The 12,367-nt window shown below is 39.7% G+C and overlaps 3 non-coding genes across 3 annotated transcripts; 1 reads left to right on the top strand and 2 right to left on the bottom strand.

Moving 5' to 3' along the window:
- The first annotated feature begins 236 nt into the window (after positions 1-236).
- Positions 237-318, top strand: TRNAS-AGA (transfer RNA serine (anticodon AGA)). The gene has a single exon. It is a non-coding gene; the product is annotated as a tRNA-Ser (tRNA).
- A 4,834-nt stretch (positions 319-5,152) lies between these two features.
- TRNAS-AGA (transfer RNA serine (anticodon AGA)) lies at positions 5,153-5,234 on the bottom strand. Its single transcript has one exon. It is a non-coding gene; the product is annotated as a tRNA-Ser (tRNA).
- Positions 5,235-11,811: 6,577 nt separating this feature from the next.
- TRNAS-AGA (transfer RNA serine (anticodon AGA)) lies at positions 11,812-11,893 on the bottom strand. Its single transcript has one exon. It is a non-coding gene; the product is annotated as a tRNA-Ser (tRNA).
- Positions 11,894-12,367: the final 474 nt, after the last annotated feature.

Here is a 12,367-nt window from a genome sequence, read left to right as displayed (position 1 = left end):
AGGATGTCTCCTGTTTAGGTTCCTTCTAGCAGAGCATCAGAATAAGGTGCCCTTCCAGACTGAGGAGGAAGTGTTACTTGCCAATTTGCCGCCATAGCGTGATATTTGTCTAAATGATGTCAAGGAATAAGAAATGTTTCTTAATACGAATACACTTTCTGGTAGAAAATTTGATCCTTTGAAGAGAGCTGGAGTTCCATGCAGCTACTTATGCTAATAGAGTGAGCAACTGCTATGTAGTCGTGGCCGAGTGGTTAAGGCGATGGACTAGAAATCCATTGGGGTTTCCCCGCGCAGGTTCGAATCCTACCGACTACGGCACCTTTCCCTATTGAGACAGCCAGTTGGGGAAGAATGCTGTTGCCTTAAAGAGAGAAACTGGATTGTTCTCCAACCTGGCTCTTTATGGTTGCCGCTGAAAGGCTCCACGAAGCACGCCGATTGCGCCCCAAACAGCGTGGGGTCTTCTTATTCTATTATTATTTTTAAGTAATTACTACTATTATTTTTAAGTAATTCTCCCTAGAAGAGCCAAGGCTTTGGTGACGCCTTCCTGTTTCCTGCAATCAAAACCTTGCTTACAAAACAGATTTTCCTAAAGAAAAAACTTGATAGGAGCATTTCCGTGTCCAAAGAATCGCACCCTTATCTTCTCTAATCACGTACATCCTTGTTCACGTACAAAAGGAAACTCCACGAAATCTTGGATCGAATACAAGTGAAAGCCAAGACTCATAGCTAGGTCACCAAGTCGCGAATCCAAACTGGGTATTAATAAGCAAATTACTTACACAACTAAAGAAATTAAATAAAGCCATTTTCCTTTGTGATCCAGCCAGATAGGGACGACAACATTACACCTGGCTGGCATTTACTGGGGCCCCAAAGCAGTTATTGGTATGACTGTGGATGGATGTGCAAGTTGTACTTTCTTCTTATTCTTAACTTACTTGGTCCCCAGACATTCTCCACTGGGCAGCGATCTTCCAGGTAGGTGGTAGGTCATATCTGGTGAGGCTGAAATCAAAAGAAGAATAACAGGGATTTGAATCATAGATGCTCAGATTAAAAGTGTGTGTCTCTATCAACTCAGTGGTCCATAATGTGAGGGAACATATGGGTCTTTCCGAAGTCTTGGTAATTCCTAATTCCACCCCAGGCCTTGGGGATCGGGGGGTCGGTGGCAGCTGAGCAGGTCATTGTTGATCTCTGCATTATTGACGATAAATACGCGAAAGTAGAGGGTAAAAGTAGATCAAAGTCGGGCTGCGTACTTAGGGTAAGATTGATTCAGGGAGTTTATTCCTGGAATCAATGATTGCACGTGTATGAAGGGGGTGTGTTTTACCTCCGCGTAGTCAGGAGAAAAGCCCCAGGCCCGAATTATACAAAAATGTGCGGAGGGAAACCGGCTTCTATTTGAGGAAGAAGCAACATCCAGCTGATGAAGAGGACTGAAGCATAATGTATTTGCTTGATGCCTTTTAGGTATGTGGCGGGAGGTCAGGAAGTCCTAGGCTCAAGTGTCAAGTTCCCTCCTGGTCCCTTACCTGAAACCAAACAAACGGGAGGCTGAAATTATTTTTGTTTCAGTTGGTGAAGACCGTCTCCCTCAAACTCCACATCGCCACAATCCTGTACTTTTTCCTTCCTTTCCTGAACTTCCACTCAACTGCTCCTCCTTTCCTTCTCTCTCCTTATGTCTTCCTTTTCTCCACTTGCACTCTGGTCTCCTTTCTCGTCATCTTCCATTCTTTTTCCTCTTCTCTCTGCTCCTCTTCCTCTTCTCCCGCCATTACCCAGCATTTCCCAACTGGACACTTTCGCCTCCATGTCCCTTCCTCTAGGACAAGGTGGAATCACATTAATCCACCTCTGCCTCCGCCCAACACATGGAGATTCCCCATCATTCCAGGTCTTTCTCTAATGCTTTCCTTCCACAGTTTATCTTGACTTCATCCCATTCAAAGACCACAACGACCAGCAGTTGAGGAAATGTGTGTGGCCATGGTCACGGTAAGGCTTCTTCCGTTCAGCATATATTTTTTGAGCACCTCTAAGTGAGAGTCAAGCAAGCAGTGAGGGAGTAAGCAGCTGAGGTGTAAGACAAGTAAGACTGCGTAGCACTTGCCATCATTCTGTGGGCTTTGAAGATAGCTGGAGCAGAGAAAATGAGATACTCCTGCCCCAGGAAGATGTGAGGATGAGAATGATTGTGAGATTGTCTCCGGTGGCTTTCTTTTGACTACCATTTCTGCTTTGTGGATGTTTCAGTAGGTGTAGGAAGAAGGAAAAAATCTCCGGACTTGAGAAAAACATGCAAGCCTAGCAGAGAATGGTTTCGATCCACCGACCTCTGGGTCATGGGCCCAACATGCTCCCGCTGCACCACTCTGCTCGCTGTAAAAAGCTGAGAAATACTTTTCAATCTTGATTCTTACCCACTTTCCCAACACTTCAATGCCTTCTTTTCACTATTTTTCTTTGTCCGCCTCCTCTACACTTTTCACTTTATTTCCCGCCCTTACAGTCATGTCATTCTCAAAATATTAATGCCACACCATCTCTGGTTTGAGGTCTTCACAAATCTTCAACCCTTTCTTCAAGTGGATGCCAATCATTCCCTTTGGATTGGGAATTATGATAGCTAGGTAGGGAACAAGGATGGCTACAATGTCAGATTTCCAGAACAAGAACCCAGCAAAGCCTTATAAAACCTTTCAAGAGTCAGGTTCTTCCTCAACCAAAGCCCTTGCCTCAGGATTTTTTCTTGGTCCTGGAACCGACTACCTTTCTTCTTTTCCCTCCTTCCAAGCACGCACTCCTATCTATCAGGCAAAAGTGGACAATATCTCCGTTTCAGCTTTAGTTTCTCCCCTCCTCCTGTGGCTGCGCAGGTTTCACTTGCTCTGCTGCTCTCCCTTATTGGAGACGCCAAAGTAAGCCTCCCTTTTTCCAAGTTCCCCCTTCTTGCGGGATTCAGAGCCAACTGCGATTCCTCCTCTCCATAACCCGATAAGGAGTCATCAACGCTTCGCTCTCCACTTTCAAAGGTCTCCTCATATGGGAGGTTCATTTGAACGTGTTCTCATCGCTCGGAAATGGAGAGACTTAGGAATTAAGATAGAAGGCCCCAGCAACTCAACAGGTTGCCAAGGTCCCGAACTGGAAATGACAGCTCCCAAGGGTAAGGACAAGCCCCTTTTCTGAAATGAGGATTTTGCCGTAACCTCGGGGCAAGTTTCCCCTGAGGCAAGCGTGGTTTGTAGCAGCAAGAAGTCAAACCTCAGAAGATGATGATTGGTTTCCTCCTTGAGCTGTCCTTCATTCTTTTTGATTCTCTTCTGAATTCTGCAGGTTGCTCGCCTTCTCCAGTTGATTCTCAGAGTTTCTGTTCTTTTCCCTATTCTCTGCCACAGAAACTGGAGAGCCAATGTTGACAGCCCAAGACAATTTTGCAGGGGGAGAAGGGGGCCCTCACTAGTACATCTGTATCGACTGCCAGTATTCTCCCGCCAGCATTAATAGAACACAGTAGCCACCTCCAAAGAGGTTCATTTGGCCTATGCAGCTGAGCATCAGTCATTTTCTAGGAAATGGAAAGTTTTGAGCCAAGACCTGAAAAAGGGTATGCGGGAAAGCTGTAAGATCATTATGGCCCGGAACTTTGCCATTGCTAGAGTCAACTTTATAAAGCTGAGCCAAACTCCCTGCACATGTTCCTAGTCATGTGCCGATTTGCCATCTGTATATCCCCATCAGTGAAATGTCTCATGTGTTTTGTCCATGTTCTAATTGGATTGTTAGGGTTTTTGTTGTTGTTTATTTTTTTAATCTGCTGAGTTTTGAGAATTCTTGTGCATTGTCTAGATATTGTCCTTTGTCAGATATGTGGTTTGCGAATATTTTCTCCCAATTTGTAGCTTGTTTTTTTCAACCTCTTAATAGTGTCTTTTGAAGAGTAAAAGTTTTTAATTTTGATGAGGTCCAATTTATCTGCTTTCCTTTTAAGGACTGGGCTTTTGTATCAAGTCTAAGGACTAAGATCCTGAAGACCTCCTATGTTATTCTCTAAAAGTTTTATAGTTTTACATTTCAGTTTTGATTTATTTTAATTTTTGTATACGGAATGAGGTTTAGGTCAATGTGGGTTTTTGTTTTTACCTATGGAAGTCCATTTGTTGAAAAGGCTATCCCTCCTCCAATGAATGTTTTTTGTACTGTTGTCAAAAAATCAGTTGGGCATATTTTGTACAGGTCAGAATATATGTTTAAGGGAGAGGAAAAACCAAGACCATCACTGAATATAAGTTTGCTACCATTCATTTAAAAATAAAGAGTGGATTGAATACTATACACACATATAACTCTGGAAGGTTATACAAAAATTCATTTCACTGTGGAGAGAAACTAAACAGCTAGAGCACACGGATAGAAGATAGATTTTATTCATTGCATATAACCTCAAAATCATTTGAGCTTCATATCATGATTATTATGTTTGTTTAATAATAATAATATGATTAATAATAATAATAATATGATTATTATTATTGTAAGTATTAAAATTCTTAATAGGGAAGGAAAATAAACTTTATATCAGTTGATTACTGCTTTTTGGTAGATACAGTTTTCCAGTCACATGGGGGCAAAGAATTTTGCTGTCTTCAGATAGCATTTACTTCTGGCACTTTATTTTCCCCATAAACAGGCTGGAGTTGTGTGAAGCAAGCCTGGCGATGTAGATCAACCTCACTCAGACAGATGAAAATATGAGTGTGTTGAGACATATAAAGGATACAGTTATATATGAGAAAGGAAATCCCTGAAAAGGTAACAATTCCATGGAGAAGCAAGTAGGATTTTGATACCAGGAAACACCAAGGTATCTCTGAAGCTAGGACTCTTCTTGGGAGGAAAGAAAATATATTAGGATACAGGTCAAACCTACTGGAAAATACAGTAATTATGACTTCTTTTTTCTGGCCAGCACGATGGAGCCCCATCATGAGTAAGTTAATTGCAGGATCATAAACTGGCAAGTTTAGTAACCACCTGCATCTTAGTTAGAATTCATGTTTTGTCTTTGGACTAGCAACTCCAGGATTTGTCAAAATGTACAGCCTTAAGGAACTAACTCAGTTAACTACCACGTAGTGGGCAGGATTTGAACCTGCGCGGGGAGACCCCAATGGATTTCTAGTCCATCGCCTTAACCACTCGGCCACGACTACACGACAAGGTGGTTCCTTATAAAAGTAAACAGCTGTGCTGAAACTTAGGTCTCATAAAAGCAAATCACATACCAGAAAGACTAAATCATGTATCAGAAAGAGTATTTGCAGTCAGTGTTTCTTATTCTTTGATGTCATTTGGGTGACTATCATGCTGTTGTAACCATATTGCCAAGTAACACTTTGTCCTCAGAACTGGAAGGACTCCTTATTTGATGGATTGTTGGAATGAGATCAGCTTCTGCTCTGACAGCCTCTGGTGGAGATTCATGAGATAGATACCCCCTGCAAATTGGAACAAACTTTAACATTCACTTGACAATTATATGTAACAGCAATGATTTTTAAAAAATAGAGCTTAAGTGCATGCATATATTTTAACTCTGGAAGGTTATATGAGACCTGGTTTCAGTTTGCTACTGTGGATAGAAATTAAATAGCTGAGCACATAGACTGGAGAGAGATTTTAGTTTTCACTGTACATACTTCAAAAAAACTTGAGTTTTACTATCATTATTACTTATTTATATATTTTCCTTTTTCTGGTCTATATACCTAGGAGTGGAATTGCTGGGTCACATGGTAAAGCTATGTTTAATTGTTCCAGGAACTGCTAGACTGTTTTCCAATGTGGACGCATGATTTTCCTTCCCACCAGCAGTGTATGATGGTTCTGAATTCTCCATTCTTCCCCAACACTTGCTATTATATGTCATTTTCATTCAAGCCATCCTAGAAGATGTGAAGTAGTATCTCATTGTGGTTTTAATTTGCATTTCCCAGATGACTAATTACAGCATTTTTTTGCATGTGCTTATTGGCCATTTGTATATCTTTCTTGGAGAAATGTCTATTCATGTCCTTTGCCCATTTTTAAATGGGTTATTTGTCTTGAGTTGTAAGAGTCCTTTGTATAATCTAGATGCAAGTCCCTTATCAGATATATGATTTGAAAATATTTTCTTCCATTCTTTGGGTTGTCTTTTCACTTTCCTGATAGTGTCTTTTGAAGCACAAAAGTTTTTAACTTTTAAGAAGTCTAATTTAGCAATTATTTTTTGTTATTTGTGTTTTTGCTGTCATATCTAATAATCCATTGCCAAATCTGAGGTTATGAAGATTTACTCCTATGTTTCCTTCTAAGAGTTTTATAATATTACCTCTTACATTATGTCTTTGATTCATTTTGAGTTAATTTATGTAAATTGTATGAGGTAAGTATCTAACTTCGTTCTTTTGCATGTAATTACATAGTTTTCCCAGCAACCATTTGTTGAAAAGACTATTCTTTCCCTACTGAATGGTCTTGGCACCCTTAAAAAAATCAGTTGACCATAGACATATGACTTTATTTCTGGACTCTCAGTTCTATCCCATTGATCTATATGCTTATCCTTACACGATTATGACACTGTCTTGATTATCATTGCCTTGTAGTTAGTTTTGAAATTGGGAAGTACAAGTCCTCTTACTTTTTTCTTCTTTTCAAGATTGTTCTGGATATTCCAGGTCCCTTGAAATTCCATGTGAGTTTTAGAATCAACTCATTAATTCCCACAAAAAAAGTCAGTTGGGATTCTGATGGGAATTGCATTGAATCTGTAGAACGATTTGGAGGAAAATTGCCGTCTTAACAATGTTAATTTAAGATCCAATCTATGAACATGAGATATATTCCTCTTTATTTAGATGTCCATTCATTTCAGCAATGTTTTGTAGTTTTCAGAGTATAAGTTTTGCATTTCTTTTGTTAAATTTACTCCTGAATATTTTATTCCTTTTGATGCTATTTTAAATGAATGTATTTACTTTTGACCCCTTTTTATTTCCCTATGAAACATGATGAGGCTGTCTGAAGCCTCCTAGATACAGATATTAAGTGCTGAGAGAGATCAGGAATAAAATTGCTTAGTATGGCTTTTGTAGACAATGAACTCCTGACAACAGGGAAACAAAGCTGTGAAATAAACAGCTTCCTTAAACTCAAGATGGCTGGATTCAGAGACCAGAGTGCTAATCATTACATCTGGAAACCACCTTAATGGTTAATTAACCACCTTAATTAAAAAGTCTCTTTCATATGGGTCATGATATGATAAAACCCCATTTCTGGATGGAATTAATCATATTGACTGGGGTGTAATAACACAAAGTTAACAAGGCAAAGAGCATGACCCCTGCCCTTGTGATTCAAGTCCATTAGGCGGGATACTCCACAAACAGGGCAAATAAATATAGCCCACACAGCGACAGTTTGAAGAAACTGCTTAAGACTGACAGCATGATGACAGAGATAAGGTGAAAAGCATAAATAAAATTGAAATCTGTAATTTTAGGTGAATGGGACTTGAAGGTGCTGATTAGAAGAGAGTACCAGTTCATGTCTTTTCTACACACAAGAGGTAGCTTGTGAACTAGATCCTTAAGATACTGCCTATTTGTTCTCAGGAGCAACGTGATAGTGAAATGTAAAGAAAAAGAAAAACTTTGTCAATGCCCTTAGCAACATGGGTCAGGCAAGACTTTGAAAATTATTTGCTTTAGATGGACGTGTGCCTGTTTTGGTCTGTGGACATCAGAAATATACAAAGGCATGGCAGTGAGCATAGTGATTTTCAATAAAACTTTCTTCCCCAGTATAGTGGTAAGTGTGAATTTGTCACTGGGAAGACAGATGTTGGGTTCATGTCAGACAAATCTATTACAACAGTTAGAAGAAATTTGTTTGGAGCCCACATATCTTTTCATAGTCATTTTATGTGTTTCCCAAAACAACAAAATAGAGCTAACAAATTCTTCTCATTCAATGGTCATGAAGTTATTACGACAGAGACCCTTAAATTATTTTTTGTCTCAAAATCCCATGGTATGTAAAATAAAATTTGTTCACCCTCTCACAGAGAGATGGCCCTGACACAAAGCTAACAACTGTAGAAACCATATCAGGGATTCACAAATACTGTTGGAGAACACAGACACGAGGTTGAGAACCCTCTACATTGAAGAGTCTCCTTTATGTTACAAAACCTAATTTTAACTAACAAGCTTAACCATTACTAAACTGTAATTAAGTACAAAGTTGCTGAAGAAATATCATCTTTGACATATGGCTATATGAGTCATTAACCTCAATTTTGTAAATTAGGAAGCCAAAGTGCACCCATGCCTGAAGCTAAAATCCCAGTCAAACCAGTTCTTTGAGCGTCTCTCGCCTTCTTCAGAGGGATCATGGGTGTGGGTTTCTCACGGTACCCATTTGGGACACTAGAATTAAACATATGTAGGTCCCACAGAGTGGAATGGAACCTTGTTCTTTTTCAACCAGAGGTTATTGGAACCTCTATTTCATTTCCTTTTCAACCCTTACTCTAAGATCTCCACTGAGAAGAAGCCCTTGATTTGTGATATTCTCCCTTTCTTGTTGAAGAAGGTAGCATGCAAAAGGAGACAGATGCTAGACAACATTGGCTCTCTTAAGTCTTAATGATTATTCTGAATTCTGTGTTTTTACTGAGTGTTTACTGCAATTGCCATGTAGAGGTGGCACTTTCCTTTTCAAAGTCAAAGATAGCTCATAAATAGCACTTAATTTAGGATGTTCTGTTGCTTCTGAAAGACTAACAGGTGTAGCAAAGGAAATATCAAAGATTCATAACGTATATAAGGAAAAATGATGGATTAATTGACCATCTACTTTATTGAGACTTTTAAATGGTGCCAGGAAAACAAGAGATGAAAGGATGCACTAAAGGAACATACTAGTTAAAGAACACACACCAGTTCGATTCATAAATGGGGTTAGTTTCTACTACATTAGTTTACATCATTTAAAGTTATTTAATAACTGACTACCTGGGCTTGGAGGATTAAGATAAGACTTAAACAGTTCATTTCTTCAAAAATACACATGCTAGCAGGCAGAATGCATGACAAATGTAGAAGTAGTTTCATATGAGACATATAAACAAAGAAATATGGAAGCACTAATATTATTGTTGCATTTTCTTAAACAATGTTATGGCAAAGACACCATAAGGGGCAGAGAAGGAGGGGAATGAAGGATGAACTTGAGGACTTTTCAAAGTAGAAGACGTGGGGAGGCAATCTTTAAGAATGCACAGGATTTCAGGAGGTGAAGAACCTGGGAGTGACAACATTGGAGAAGCTAATAATCAATTTCACAGTTGAGGAACTCTACCTTGGCTTTAAGGACAGCAAATCAGCCAATCAGAGACGAATGATCCCCACAGCTGAAACAAATGAAAAGAAAAGAGACATGAGTGAAGGAGGCCCGTGAACTTCCTGGCCTCTGCTTTCCTAGAAATAGAATCTTCGGTGGGCTGACAGCGCCCACGGTACTGAAACAGGAGCTGTCCACCATGTTGGGCCAGGTGCTGCCTACCGCGCGGGAAGAGGAACTGGGAGCAGGACTCGCTGGGCTTCCGCAGACACTCCTTAGAGAGGTGAGGAAGAGCTCCCGGAAATAGCAAGTTTAGTTACTGGGTGTTACAGCAGCACGAGTCCCGAAAGCACCGAGAAGTGCATGCCAAGAAGACTTCTATCTTGGACTGTAGCCTATTGCTTGCAGTGTAGACCCTCCCTTGGTTTCAGTCTTCTATGAACTCAGTTCTATGCTCTCTACACATTCTAGATCTGTGATGTCCAATACTTTAGCCACTTGAGACATGTGACTGTTGAGCACTTGGTCCTACTTGGGATGAGCTCTTACTGCAAAATACACACCAGACTTTGAAGATTTTGTATGAAAAAAAAAAACCGTAAAATATCACACTGTCAACTTTTAATATTGCTTACATGTTGAAATGATATTTTGGATATACTGGGTTAAATAAAATATATTATTAAAATGAATTATGCTTGTCTCTTTTTACTTTTTAATATGACTCCTAGAAAATTTTAAATTATGTCAGTGGCTCACATTTATTTCTATTGGAAATGTACTTCCTTATTTACATTCTCTGTTGCAGTTGCTGTAACTCTGGTTTTTGTTTCACTGTTCACCAGTGTGTTTTGGTTTTGGTTTTATTTTCCTTGTTTATAAGAAATTTCAGCGATTTAAAAGTAAAGAGAGAAGAACCCCTTCCAGAATCCTAAGCAGTATTTGGAAACCAGATCACAGGCTGATTCTCCACAAAGCAAGATTCTGTGTAATGGTCAGTCCTGGCTCAGGATCTCTATTCCAGCCCCCAGAACCGGAGCTTCATTCTCCATGGGCTCCTACAGAAAGAAGTATCCAGAATGAGAGGGATTTCTGCTTATACTATCAACACTCTTCTCTAAGGTATCTTTTTGAACAAATTTTTATTTTTAAATTCTGTACATTGATGTCATGTGAGTCACTTTCCTCAGCTCTAAAGTTAGGAATTGTTTCCACAGAAGGGCCTTAACATTTCATTAGCTTTGACATTCTAGAATTCTGTTAGTTTCTCAGAGTCAAAGTAACCCATATGCTGAATGTGAGAGACGGCTTGATGAGAGATGATGAGTTTTGCAAAGAAAGAAGTTCATCCTCTGGAAGCCCAGGTCTTAGTAGACAAAACCAAGTCATGTTCATCAGGCGGGCACTGCTCAGCAAAGAGGACTCGTCACAGCTCAGCATCACTGACCCATGTGACTTTGCAACTCAACGCTTTTTATTGTACTTCATTCCTCTGAACACACACATGAAAGAAGAAGGCATCTGGTATTTAATCAATAAATATGGAAAGCACTGTGTTTAAGAAAAATTATTAGATGCATTCTTGGGTGAGGTGTACCAAAGTATGACAACTGCGCCAATCTCCACAAGAGAGGTGAGGACCAGTTCCATTAAACTGTCAAGGTAGTGATAATCAAATTTTCCTAGGAATTCCTAGAAAGGCGCTCAGCTGTGGTTAACATTCCTTTAACACTTTAATACATTAACCCATACATGTTAATCATACAATGGGATTTTGCATCTGAATTCTGTGCCCAGAATGAGTCAAAACTTCACCTCATTTTAAGTCCCTCTCTCTTTACCACTGTCCTGGACCCCAGGACAAGTCAGTCTGGCATAACGTCGTCAACATTTTTGTTGGGTTACCCAAAAAATGGCTTAATTAATACCTTTAGTTATGTAGTGGTTTGCCTATTAATACCCAGTTTGGATTCGCAACCATAGCTATGAGTCTTGGCTTTCACTTGTATTTGATCCAAGATTTCGTGGAGTTTCGTTTTGTACGTGAACAAGGATGTACATGACAGCAGAAGAGCCCCGATAAGGGGAAAACGTTTCTGCCAAGTTGTTTTCTTTAGAAAAGGCTGCCTTGTAAGGAGGGTTTTGATTGCAGGAAGCAGGAAGGCATCATCAAAGCCTTGGCTCTTCTAGGGAGAATTACTTAAAAATAATAGTAGTAATTACTTAAAAATAGTAATAGTAATAAGAAGACCCCACGCTGTTTGGGGCGCAATCGGCGTGCTTCGTGGAGCCTTTCAGCGGCAACCATAAAGAGCCAGGTTGGAGAACAATCCAGTTTCTCTCTTTAAGGCAACAGCATTCTTCCCCAACTGGCTATGCCTCAATAGGGAAGGGTGTCGTAGTCGGCAGGATTCGAACCTGCGCGGGGAAACCCCAATGGATTTCTAGTCCATCGCCTTAACCACTCGGCCACGACTACTTGACAAGAGAGCTCTTTCGTGGAAGTAGCTGTAGAGAGCTTCGGCTCTCTTCAAAGTGTCACATTTTCTATCAGAAAATGTACTTGTATTAAGCAAAGTTTCTTACTCTTTGGCATCATTTAGACAAATATGCAGTTGTGGCAAGTAACACCTCCTCCTCAGACTGGAATGACACCTTATTCGGATGCTCTGATGGAAGGAGGTTAAGGCTTTTGATTTTGTTTATTGTCTCCTTTGATGTGCAGAAGCTTTTTAATTTGATACAGTCCCACTTGCTTATTTTTGCCTTTGTTGCTTTTACTTGTGGTGTCAAATCCAAAAAATCATCACCAAGACCTATGTCCAGATAGAAATGAATTAAAGACTTGAATGAAGAATCTAAAACCATAAAACCATTGGAATGGGAGAAATATTTGCAAATCATATATCTGATATGGGATTAATATCCAAAATATATAAAGAACTCATACAAC

Source organism: Balaenoptera ricei, chromosome 11 (genome assembly GCF_028023285.1).
Source record: "Balaenoptera ricei isolate mBalRic1 chromosome 11, mBalRic1.hap2, whole genome shotgun sequence".
Lineage (NCBI taxonomy): Eukaryota > Metazoa > Chordata > Mammalia > Artiodactyla > Balaenopteridae > Balaenoptera > Balaenoptera ricei.
This window is presented reverse-complemented; position numbering and strand designations above follow the sequence as displayed.